The sequence below is a fragment of the Taeniopygia guttata genome, chromosome 4 (genome assembly GCF_048771995.1).
Source record: "Taeniopygia guttata chromosome 4, bTaeGut7.mat, whole genome shotgun sequence".
NCBI classification, from domain to species: Eukaryota; Metazoa; Chordata; class Aves; order Passeriformes; family Estrildidae; genus Taeniopygia; species Taeniopygia guttata.
In genome coordinates, this window is record NC_133028.1 from 30,507,835 (window position 1) to 30,521,437 (window position 13,603).

The window sequence follows — 13,603 nt, forward strand, 5'->3', positions numbered from 1 at the left end:
AGGTGTTCTTGTGCAAGGAGAAATGCACAGCTCTAACTGAACAATAATTTTTTATGATAATTTATGGATTAGCATCACTGAACTGACTAATTTAACTCACTCGTGTCAAAAATGGAAAAGTTTTTTGGGACAGTAGATGACAATTTTTCAGGTCTTTTTACTTCCTGCCATATCATAGATCAAATAAGTTTAATTATGTTGCCAGTTTGTATCCTAGAGCATAAGTGGAAGAAGAAACAATGGTAAGTATTTCAGCTTAATGTTGATGTGGCACGTGATATTTTGATTAAAAGTAGGAATTATTAAGAATGGGGTTTGTCCTCTAGTAGAATAAATAATCTCATGAGTATTCTTTAAATTAATGCTCTCAGGTAAGTAACTTATGTTGAATAACACTGAAAAGAGATGTATTTCATAGTAGATAGCTATAATTTATTGAAGACAAGTACTCATAAAGAATTAATATTAAAGATGACTAATGTAGCCAGCTTACCTAACTGTCTTAAAAAAAGTTCTCATGCTTAGTATCTTCAACAGACCTTTCCCAGTGAAATGAAACCCAGATTGTTTCATACTAAGCACTTCAGGTTTAATTAAACTGGTATTTTTAAATTAAGCTTAGTTTTATTAAAAAAAAAAAAAACAAACAAGCAAACCAAGTTGTTGATACTAATTGAAACATAAACAATGCATAAAGTAAACTGTACTGTTCCACATTTTTTCCTGACAGTGAAATTTGAGTCATACAAAATATTCTAACTAGTTTTTCAACATAATCCCTTAGGGAGCTGTGACAAAAGACCTAAAATCATCACTTCATACAATCAGAGCACTAATGATGGTAAATCTGATGATGTTGCAAGATGAGCAGCAGACTAACTCCTCCAATTCATATTTCTTTCTTTATAGAGCAGAGTACATCCATGTGAATTATCGACCTTCTCCTTGATTGATTTTTGAAAATTGAACAGCATTATGAAAACTGAAAGGTCTTTTGGTATATTTTTGTACCTGTCACAACTAAAGTTAGTATAAGGCAAACCAAGGGATGGAAAAAACACTGGAAGGAAAAGAACATGAAAAAAATTATTAGTATAATTAAATATACAGTTCTCAAGAGGCTAGTTCCAGGAGGCTGAAAAGTTATTTAGAAGTGTACATTGCCTTTTCTCTTTCCCTCTCTCCTGATCTGGTATGGGTCTTCCTAGAGTGACTAATTCTATAATCTCTACACCTCTAAAGTGATGTACGATTGTGACACAGTGTGCCTGAGATATGAAAAGTACCTTTCCTTAAAGTACAAAAACATTTAGACAAAAATCAGCCTAAGATATGCTCAGCTGCTTGTAAAAGGATTAGAAATTCAGGCTGTTCATCTGAAATATACGTGTAAGATAGAGTAATATAGTATATATAGTCTGTATAGTAGTGATTGATCTTTAAATAATGCTTTTAGCTTTGTTTCATTACTACTCTATGTGATAAATTTTAAAAACCAAACTCACTAATAAAATATAATATAATATTTATTTAACACCCCCACAGTTCTTAAGAAAATAGTAAGCGCTTCATAGTTGGGGATATATTAGAACTCTAACTACAGTGCTTATAACCATATAAAAGCATCCTAAAAAAATTTAAAATAAGCAAACATAAATTAGGTTATTCCTCATTATAACAAGACATAACAAAAAACAAAAGTACTAATGAGAAGTCAACTGTCTTAAAACATCTCTCAATAGAATATTGAAGTATATTTTAAAATATGGCAGAGATACAGCCACTAATTATACACAGGAAATATGTCTCAGATTTTTCTAAATGGTTACTTCATTGATACATAAAATGCAGTAAATTACTAAATTTTAATCAATGGAACACCTTGATATTAGGTCAGGAAATAAAGGAATTAAGTCAACACAGCTGAATTCCTGGAAAAGGTATGGTGACACTCCAGAAACCAAATTACAATTTTAAATTCTGCAGTGATGAGGTCTGGAACACTCATTGGACTGGGGAATATGGCTTTATGTCTTCTAAGGGGGCTTCTAATTCACTAGAATTGCTGAATTCCGTTGAAATTTTGTGGGTTGAATTAAAATAAAAATTAAAAGAAAGAGAAAAAAAGTAAAAAATACTCAAGCCCACTCCTGCTTCCAAATCTGGGTTATTTGCATTTGATGTTATTGAACTTAAAATTCCTTAACATCATAGCTGAAGAAATTTCTAATCAAAGGATAGCAAAACCTCACCATTCTGTCAGCTGCAAATAAGAATTTTTCCAGAGAAAAAGACCATTAAAGACATACCTTAGAAAGCTGATGTTGAGGCAGAGCTTCAAAATAGTGGTAAAGCCAATGAAGGTTTATGAATTGATCAGCAAACAGAGCTAAGCTTATCATGTCACTTGGAATGGCTACAAGAATTTTTGCTCAAGACGAGCCATTTGTACCATACTGATTGTGGCATTACTGAGCAGGGTGTGAGGCTTGCACATGCCAGCTGAAACTCCTACAGCAGAGTCACCTGAAGAGAGCAAGACACTAATTTGGTTCATTTTACAGCATTGTGTTTAATAATTTCTGCAAATATGCCTTTTTCTACTATTAATAACTTTCTTTCTTCTTACACAATCAGCTGTTTACAGTACAAAAAGCCTGCTGAAGCGGGGGGGTATGTGGACTTTGTTTTATAGAAATGTGGTCTTGCATATTTCAGAGAAAATTCAGTAAAAAATTACATCACATAACTTAGTGGCAGCATGTAGAAACTTCCTAGAACTGCAAGAGACCACAGAGTAATGTATATTGCTAAGAAATTTCATCAATCTTTTTTGAGAGAGTTCAGTAACAAAGATCACAAACTAGCCTAGCACGAAGAACATATAAATAATACATATATAAATAAATAAAATTATTTCCCTAATTTTTTTTCATGCTTTGCTTATTATAGCTATTTCAGAGATTCAACAAAATGGCTATTTGATTTGTTTTAATTCCAAAGTGAAACCTGGTGCAACTAGAGCATGAAAATTAGTAAAGACAGCTGATTTCAATACAATTTAGCTATTAACCAGTCACAACATTTTTCTTCCTCTCAGAAGAGACAACATTCAAATTGTTGCAGTGAGCACAGCATAGAGTATAAAAATACTTTATTTTCATCAATCTGTAGTTTATCATTACAAAGAAGGGACAAGGAAAACTGAGAAAGGTCTCCATCAGTTCCATAAAAAGGGATCAAAAAATTATAGAAAGGAAAATCTGAAAGTTACATCAGAAATCCCATTACAGTTAAAATAAAGCTGTAAATTTAAGTGTTTATTTACGCAACTTTTCAGTTTGTCCTGGCTGTAACCAACTCTTCATCTGTCATTTTCCAGCATCTTTATAAGTAGATGGGAAGCAAAGAAAGCATTTTTTACAAGCTGCTGGTTACAAACTTAGTTACAATCTCATGTTTGAAAAACTTTGCTTGAAATGTTGACAAATCGGAAGAATTTTGTCATCATTAGTTCCTAACAAATGAGGATGACAGAATCCTTGGCCATACAGGTGTAGGTACATAACTCATGTGAAGCCACTCAAAGTGCTGCATTGATCATGAATCATTTTGTTCCTTGTACAAAGCAAAGTGATGCAGAGTCCCCAGGCAGGTGCAAAGGAGAGGCACCTTATTGCAAAAAACAGGCATTTTTAAGCAGTTTGCCCATTACCAGTTACATCCCATTTACACATAACAAATATAATTCAACCTACCACCATATACCAGGGTGTGAGCACGTAATGGTTACATGGCTTGTTTTTCTACCTCCAGTTCAGCTGAGTCACTTTGCCATAGTCCTTTAATGTTTAGTCGAAGTAGAAGGCCTGAGCCATGATTTTCCAAGGGTAACAAGGCCCTTATTTTATAAGGTTTTACTTATATGCAACAGTTGCTGTTACAGATTTTGAATACTCAAAAAAGCCCTGATCTTCCTTCATCTTGGCCCCTCAGAGAGACCTACTTGTGAATAAGACTTCAGGCAGAAGTGATTAATGAGGTAAGTATACTTGTCTGCCACATTTGAAGTGCAGATGCATGAAAATATACCTTTTCCACAATCTGTTTCTTTGCCTAGGCTTTGAGGTATCATATATCATCCTCTGATGTTGTGGAAAGCACAGAACTCTTAGGACATTTTCATTTTACCAGTGAGCTGAAAGACGGTAAAAGGAACATGAAGCCCCGTCAAACCCATCCTATCCTGTGGTAATTTGTGGTAGTCTGTTATTTTGCAGTTTGTTCTTCTGTAGTAGGTTTTAAATATTCCTTGTTATAAGTTTGTAATGGTTCATTCCATGTACCCTATTTGGCTTCCCTAACGGTTCAGTCCTGAGTTGTTTACCCCAAGATTTTCCCACCAAGTGTCAATCCACCTGTCAGTCTCCATGTACCTCCCTTGTTCCCTTCTGGAATGTTCCCTGTCCTTCAGCCCTTCCTCAAAGCAAGATTGGATTGGAAGTTTTGCTCCTTCCCCGTGGTGGCTTCTATTGGATAGCCCTTACCCTGCACGCCTCCCCTAATGCCTTCCTATCGGTAAAAGGTTGCATCCTCCCCTCCTTAAAAGCTGATTTTTTTGCCTTCAGCTATTGTCACTTGTTCCTGGTTCCTGTGGGGAAATAAACCTTTCTTGGAACATAAACAAGTGACCCCTGTCTATTCCTTCACCTCGGTTTCTCATACTGTGCTGCTGCTGCGTTCCCCACGCCGCAGCCGTGTGCTGCAGGGAGCTGCAAGCCCCTGAAAGCACTGCCAGCTGGGGGGGCTCAGTAGAGATTCCGGCCACTCTCGTGCCTGCCCATCGGTCTCAAGGAGTGAGCTGGCTAGAGAGCATCTTCCCTGTGACTGCTGTGCGCAGTTACAGTAATTAATCTGGGAGATGTGGTGCAGAAATGTAATTTTTCCAGTGAAAAATGTAGAAACAGTGGCCTGCGGCAGCCATCCAGGCCTTAACGAGAGTCCTGTGTAGAACAGCAAATTGTCACGCTTATCTTGACTTTGATAAAAACACTCTGTTCACTTGGGAAAGGTGCATACCAGAGGAATGACTGCAGCCATAAACACCACATGTGAATGCTTTCCCTTTGCCTACCAGAAGGCTGGGAGGTGGTGTGTTTGAGTGAACGGCTGATAAGGACAGCTTGGTGGTGTCGCTCTTTTGTCTTTCCTTCTGCACATTCCCAAGACTTCCTTTAAATTTTCCCATAGTAAAAACATAAATACTGGAGTGTGTGTAATAAAGATGGATCCTGCTGGAAGGAGCAGTGGTCTCTGGTTTTTTTTCCCAAGCTGCTGCAAAAAATATGATAAAATCTGCAGTTTTATAAGTATTTTCAAATGTTCATAAATGAAGAGCAGCTGAGAACTCATGTGCTTTGCCTGAAAAGGAACCAGTTTCTAAACACATAAATATATTCTGCCCAAATACCTCCGATTCTTCTATATCACTATTCTGCACAAATAAGCTGCTATTTGTTCAGGTCTACCATGTAAAATACTATGAACTCATAAAAGTCAAATATGATACTCTTCAATGAACCTTCCCAAAGAAAGCAATAGTGTGGTAAACAGATATCTCTTGTGCAAGACAACACAACTTAAAAAAATAGAATCTAAATATGTTTAGAATTATTTAATAATTTAAGAGTTTCTTCTCCCAATGACTTTAACACTGTGATAGTTGCAAAATCAGAGGGTGATAGTACAAGGTAATTAGTCCTGTTTTTTTTTTTTTTTCCTTATGAACACATTTTCCATGACAATGGTAAGCATATGCTTTGACAGTACATTTTTCAAGGTCTGGAGAGGCCATCTACTTTCTCTGTGACTATCTGCTCATTCACTGACCATACTGTTACTGTTCAACACTGATTATAGTCACAGAAAGCTTCTTGTTACAGTCTTAAGGCATTAGGAATAAACAAACCCAACACTTGAAATCCTTGCAATACTAATTTAACTGTTGTTCTCAGAAGATTTTAATCTTATTCTGAGCTACAGAAACCCACTACTGACAAGTGAGAGACAATCTCACTCACACAGTCTTGATACAGCAAATTATTCTGCTATCTTATCAGAGGATATTGGCACAGAAATTCATCACAACTACTATTCTGTGCAGAAAAATTACAAGACAAATAGAATCAATGTTATGTAACAAGCAAAGATAAGAAATGTCACAAACATAGCCTTTCACAAATGATTATGTATTCAGTTCAAGGGATTCAGAGTAATCTGTAAAATATGAAACAAATTTAATTATTTTGAAAAAATTAATATAGGGGTAATTACTGAAGTGGGGAAAAACAGGGAAGGCAAGGAAGTAGTGTAAAAGTACATAGTATTATTCCTAGAGTGTAAATTGAAAAGTGTGTTTACACTTCAAGCTAATAAATAAATTACTTAACTTTGGAAAGCAACTGTAAAATCAATGTGCAAATAACAAAATAAACACAAGTAGTTCATTAAGTCAATAAGACAGGGATCATCTGTAGTATGAACGATTGCAGTAGGCAAATTTTAAACAGAAACTGAGCATTGAAAAACCAAACCTTCAGGTGACTTGTTGCATAAACAAGACTGTGTAAGCTCCAAAATAAGAATGTACATGAAGAGTGTTACTGTCTGTCTAAGCCAGAGAGTAGCAAACTAGGAAAGAAGCTTATGCTGGACTAGTCAGAGGCAACCATTTCCGACTGAGAGAATTATGAAATATCCAATATGCATAAAAGCGTGTCTGACCCTGGATTCAGGTGGTTAAAATTCTAAGACACCGGTGCTGAACTGCTTAGCTTGAAGTAAATAAATCAACTTCTAGGGAGGAGTGAAAGTTGGATCAATTGTTCTAATTTACGTCAATAAACTACTGTTTGGACCAGAAATTATTATTTTACATTTTACAGTGGTATTGCCGATGCTCCTCTCCCCGACACCCTTCCTCAGCCCCGGCTAGCTCTGGGGAGAGGGGTGGGCAGGTTTCTAGCGCTTCCCGCTGGACCCTCGCAGGCTTTGGGAAGCGCTATGGAGTTCGGAGAGCAGTCAGCGACCCCACGGCGAATTACGAAGAGAGTCTTTCTCTGGGGGCGAATTCCGTTTATTGTAATCCAACGGGGAATACAATAATTTGAAGGGGACCAGGCAAGCCGCGCCTGCATTTGCCGGAGAGGCGCGGGTGGTGTGGAGCACGCTGGAGCCAGCCAGAAGAAAGCGCGGAACGAACCGCGCGAACGAATTAAATACGGAACGGGGGAAAACAGAGCAGCCAATGGGGTAAAACCGCGGGGGGTTCGAGGGTGGTGGGATACGGGGGTACATCCAATAAAGGACAGACAGGGGAAGGGTCCCAGGTCTTTTACCAATCACCCAGTGTCCCGGGTGGAAGATTCTAGGTGGATAGGAAGGGACACCGAGTGACAGACAGGCATCTGGGGTAAACAGGGGGATGACTTAGCATTTTTATGGATAATGGATACGCGGGGAAAGGCGGGAAAACCCGGGGAGAAACCGTTACAGAACAGGGGGTACATGGAACAAACCTATACATAATACAAATATAATAAAACATAAAAAACACAACTCCACATGGTATGTCACTGCTCTAGAAACAAAGGTCTTGAATGACTATTGCAATTCAAATTACAGCCAGTTTTTTGAGTGCCTGAACAAATCTAGACCATAATGATAATTTAAGAGGACATGTATTAGAGATTAAAGGTTCAGAAAGATAGCAGTAGCCTGTAAAATGACAGTCACTTTTCAGAAGCAAGTTTTTTTACTCTCTTCCCCTCACCATCATTTCTGGATCAGTATCAGAAGAAACTCAAAATTGAACTCTTGGTGTCTTTTGCCACAAGTCTGCTTGTTCCTGAAGCATCCACCTGTCTTTCAATACGAGCAGTAATAAATAAGAAAACAAACTGTCACATTTTTCTCAAATTTTATATATGGTTGATTTGTATGCAAGTTTTATGCAGTGTGAGCCCCTTGCACTATATAGTTTTATGAAAAAGCAAAACACTGCAAATACCACAAATGTATGTGATTCACAACTCTATATTAACCATATAGAGTATATATATAGAGAGAGTACAACCATATAGAGTACATCTATTTGTCTGTGAATCATAAGTTTGTGAGTGAAATGTCCAGTCAATGACAGAAGGATGGACATCAGAACCTTTATATTGAATACATTTTAATAGCTACTACAATTAAATTCTATGTCTTCTGCAGTTCCATTATAATCAATTTCTGAATACACTCTATATATACACTCTGAAGAGTGTGTATCCCTCATTTTTTAACATTTTTTAGCAATTTTTTTGTGGTCCACTAGTGCTTGATTTGAAAAGTTTATATTAATATAAATAAATACATATTTTCATCTCAAATACCTGAAGATAATCTTAAGAGAAAATGCCCTGGTGAATAAAGGAATGTGATGAATACCTTCCAGTAGGACATCTACATCCAGGAAAATGGCAAAAGGAGATAAAGTGGTGGTAGACATGTCTGCAGCTTACCCATTACTGCTGCCCCTACTACTGCACAGAAAGAGTGACTTCAGCCTTGTGGAGGGGCTGAAAGGAGACAAAAAACTCAGTACAGGAGGGAAATGCGCACAGAAAAAAAAGGATTCCTATATAATCAATCACATATTTGACATTATTTGTAGTTTTTTTGCAATGGAGTAAACTGAAGCTTTGTCATAGAACTCAACACCAGAAACATCAGTCTTCAAAATACAATAAATTCCTTCATAAATGTCATCAAGAAAGGTCAGGAACATGCTGATGTTATAGAAAGCCTGGATTATTTGCTTCTGAGCTTGAAACAGATGTAAATAGAAGCAGCTACAGAAACGTTATTCTATAATTAAGTTTCATGCTAGTTTGAAAGTTGCTTGTTATATATCTTTTATTAGTAGATAATGACACAGTTTGAAGCTGTTCATTTGGATTTTCTGATTCTTTAATGAAAAAATTATTATTTTCAAGTCATGTGGGTTTTGTCACATAATCATTTTTGTGCCAGGCAACAGGAATACCTCTTTTGACTCAATTTTTTGTAACGATGAGACTTTTCTTAAAGATTTTAATTTGCAAGACAAATACCTTCTGTCTGTGCTATCTGATTTGAAAGTTTCTATCCAAATCTGTGGCAATTCTAAGAGTTAGGAATCTGTCCCTGTCACCTTTTTTAACTGGAGATAAGGAACTTCAGACTAATAAAGAATAGTAAATATCTGGATTGTTCCCTCACACAACTTGGACTGATAGTTTAGCAAACTAGTGAAATATCAAATTAATATACTATTGAAGCTAGATATCAAAAAGACTAACCTAGGATTTGTGCTTACTAAAACCATTCAGACAATGGAGTCTGCCTGAAATATAAAGCTGTAATTTCAGGTCTAAATGAAGAAAATGTGTATAGAGTATCAGTTGTCCCCGAGTCTCAATATACAGAATGCTGGTTTGTAGTTGGTAGATCTATTGATCTGTCATGGTTTGACACTGGCACAATGCCAGTGCCCCCCATGAAAATGCAATCTCTCAACTGAATGCTGTGAAATGCGATCGAGAGCAGAGCAAAGCAGGCCCAAGCTTAATAACAAGAAAAAAACTTTATTAAACTACTACCACTATGCTACTATAAAAGGGGGGGGGGGGGGGAAGAAGAAAGAAAACACACAATTCAAAATGAAAACCTTCCAAAGCATTCCTCCTCCCACCACCCAACTCCAACAAACCACAGTGAGACACAATCTGGACCCCAATCAGGTTTCCACCCTCCAGATAATCAACACCCAGTCCATCTGCAGGGAGAGAGGAGTCTCTCTTGTGCCACAGACCCCCCAAGAAACACAACTGCCACATCCTGTGCTTCCATGTCACCACATGGCACCGCCCGGAGAAAAAGTTTGCCAGTGGTGACCCTCTCCTTTCCATGCACGGTGCTCTCACCACCAATGCATGGATGGACAGACTGCTTTTAGGATTTTTCCTTTCAAGGATCCCCTGCCAAGAGGGGAAAAAACAACAGTTCAGTTTTTCATTTTTGGGACCAACAGTCCCCCCCATTTTCCCCTGGGGCCGAGGATCCACGAACAGAGCTCTTCTTCTCTTCTTCCTCTCTGAAGACAGGGGGCACCACCACAAACCTCCCTAACTTTTCTCTGTTCGCTCCACTTCTGTCTTTTCCTAGCTGAAGCAGGTCTCTTGGCTCACCAGCATCCTCCTAAAATACAGTCTCTCTTGGAGGAGAAGATCAGTTCAGTCTGTGGCTACCAAGAAAAAGTCCAGCCAAACAGCCACTCCATCATCTCCTCCCACCTAGAATTTCTCCTTCCAACATCCCAGGTCCCAGGCTGTCTCTCTTCCTCTCTTTTTCAAACCAAGGAGGAAAAAAATTTCACAAAGCTTTCATTTCTCAGGAAGGGTTAAAAGTCCCAACTCCCAGAGATGGCTTGCTGCCCAGGCTCCAGCTCCCACAGCCCGGCTGGGCACCTTGCGGCCCCCCCACTCTTCTCCTTCCCTGCGGTGAACTGCTGGCAAAACCACCGCTGTCTCTCTTTTTCTCTCTTGGGAGAGAGAGAGACTCTGGGGAGAAACGGAGACATCCCAGATTTTTCTCCACCCTTCCATCTGCAGGGGGCCAGCCCGGTTCCACCCTTGGGCCTACCTCCGAAGGCCACATGGCTTCTCCCCTCCCCCACCCAGCTCGTCGCTGGGCAGGGGAGAGTCCTGCACTGACCGCTGACCGGAACCCAAGAGAGCGAGTTCCCCTGGGAATTCTGCTTTTAACCCCTCTGTGTTCTCAGAGGCGTGTCCACCTTCAATTGGTCAATGTCCAAATTGACTTCTTCCTTCCGGAAAAATTCTTTTTCCGTGTCAAACCACAACATGATCAACAAGAATATTGAACCTGAGATCTCCAGGAAAAAATATTGTCACCTGCTTTTTCATCCTGTGATTTTCAAGGACTTTGAAAGCAAGTCTAAAATCCAAAATTATTATACCATCTCTCATTCTGAAAAGACTGAAATGCTGGAATAGGAGGGACATATAGTTTGGAAATACACTCACTTCAGTCAAAAGTAGAAAAAGTTCCACTAGACAATTGGAGAGTTCAAATGCTAGAGAAATTGTGCTAGATTTCACTGAGATTTACCAAATTAATTTAAATTTTTAATTTCTATGTAACAATATGGAAGATCAAATAAAATATAAATATAGAATTAGGGAAAGCACAAAATTAATTCCAGATAAGATACCTCTTTAGTCACAAAGAATAAAATTTTCTTTTTTTTTTTCTTTCTTCTCCTTCCTGCTTACTTGCATAGGTAATATGCAGTGAAGCCACATTCCTCAACTTCTTCCTGTACCACCCCTCACTCAAAACCATCTTTTTCACCTTCATCAAAGGGCAGAACTTGTCTTAGGCAGGAACAAAGAACAAGGGAGAAGTTTTATCAGATAAAATTGGATGCAGATATTATTCCTGCAGTTTCTGCCAGTGGGTAGTTGGCTCCAGCACCACCCTCCTGAATGAAGGTAGGTACCTTCCCTCATTTTATCAAATAATGAAACAAATAAGATTTTTAAAAAGTCAATGATTTGCTTATGGATTTTTTTTTATAATTGTATCCTAATTCCCTGACTAGTTCCTGCATTGCAGCCTTGTTTCCCTTCCTTCTCACAATTCTTCATTTATTTCCTATAACATAGAGAGGTACTTTGTAATTTGAACCATGGAAATTGTATATGTTGATTCCAATGAGTTAATTTAGTCTCTTATATAATTTTCCTTCTCACACCTAATTTAACTTATATTTTATTTGAAAATATTTTGGGACACCCTTGACTGCACAGTGTCTACTGAGCAATATTCACATATTTTTCAGGTAGCTGGCACCCTAGTCTTTTCACAAGCAGAAGAAACTATTTGAGTGTACACTGACTACTGAAGAGCTGAGAGCAGGTTTTCTCTGAAAAACTTGATTAGTAAGATGCCTGTTTTGTTCTTTGTAGGACACAAGGTCTTGGTAGCTGTCAGAAGCAGGATAATACAGCTTGGCTATTAAAACTCTCATATACCTTCTGTCTTGCAAAGTGTAAGTCTGACACATATTGAGGTTTCAAGCTTAATGTCCTGTATTGATTAGAGCCGAATCTCTACCAAAACTCTGAGGGCACCAAAACTGTAGCTTGTAGTATATGGGGAATGCTTTAAACTCTTTTCAAAGTTCTTATCTAACAAATATTATTTATTGTGTTAGAGTCATAGACCTGACTGACTCACAGGCAGCCTTTTATTTGCATTATATATTTTTTATCCCTCTCTTACTGAAATCCATTTTGAAGGGAACACTGTTTATTCATCTTAAAAGTTACTGAGGCTGTCATGAGCATGGATAAGATGACAAGTGCTATTTTTTAGCTCTAAGTTAGCAAAAGCCCATGACTCAGAGACAGCTCTGTTGTGTTTTTAGTCCAGCTTTCCCTTTTTCAGCTTTATTTGTTTATAAGTTTGTTGTTGCACCAAGTGCACCCACACTGGTGTGCACAAGTCATTCTCTCACTGATACACTCCTAGCTGTCTTTTTGGCTAGCTTAGGAATTCATCAAGGATGACAGCCGAGGTTCAGGTACAAGAAATCTGTTTTCATTCATCATGTGGTTGAAACCTTTGAGACTTTCAAAAGGCCATCTAACTTTTAAAAAATTAATTCATCTTTGTATATACTTGGGAAACATTCTGACTTGGAGTCAGGCTCTCCATGGGCCCAAACACTAGTTTCAGAACATACTGACCCTTCACTTAGTAACACAGCTTACAGAAAAGACAACATTAAATTGATTTCTGAGTCAGTTCCTAGACTCCTGCAGTTTATAACCGAATGTTAAGGTAAAAAAGGGAATATTGATTTCCCTTCAGGCAAATATACTGAAATATAGGCAAAAGAAGTTCAGTAATGTCTGTATATCAAGTCAGTCACCCCTGCAAAGGGAACAGCAGCCTCCAGCACAGAAACAAACAAACAGGTGGCTCCTCCTTAATGCAAGAAGCATAATATTAATAAGCATCCAGAAATTATGTCGTGTGAGATAGTTCATCCATTCCTTCTATGTATGCAATTATATTTGTTTCATCGTTAAGATGAACAGATGTCTCTTTAGCCCAAATGGTACTATCATGCTACCTAAGTTGCAGACATGTATCTAATTTTCTTCCAGCTGTTGTCTTAGTGTAAATACACTTGAACAATTTCAAGGACTTGCACTAACATATAGGAATAAAGGAAAATCAAGAATATAGACAAACAAATAAACCAATTTGAATTTATAGAAATACTTCCATGGCTTAAAATGCCTCTAGTGGCTATATTTGTCATTACAAATACAAAATGTTGAAGCATATGATGTATGTGAACAAACTTGAATGAGTTTTACACAAAAACATACATGAAAGTGTTCTGTGAGACAGGTGGTGAATGCAAATTCTTCAAGAAAATGTTAATGCCAAGAGGCCATATAAGAGTGTGTGAGAAATAAAATTT

General features: G+C 37.9%; 1 long non-coding RNA gene across 1 annotated transcript; it reads right to left on the bottom strand.

Moving 5' to 3' along the window:
* Positions 1-9,648: 9,648 nt before the first annotated feature.
* Positions 9,649-10,944, bottom strand: LOC140683937 (uncharacterized). Its single transcript, XR_012055605.1, has 2 exons — positions 10,726-10,944; positions 9,649-10,427 (listed from the first exon to the last, which is right to left on the bottom strand). It is a non-coding gene; the product is annotated as an uncharacterized lncRNA (long non-coding RNA).
* Positions 10,945-13,603: the final 2,659 nt, after the last annotated feature.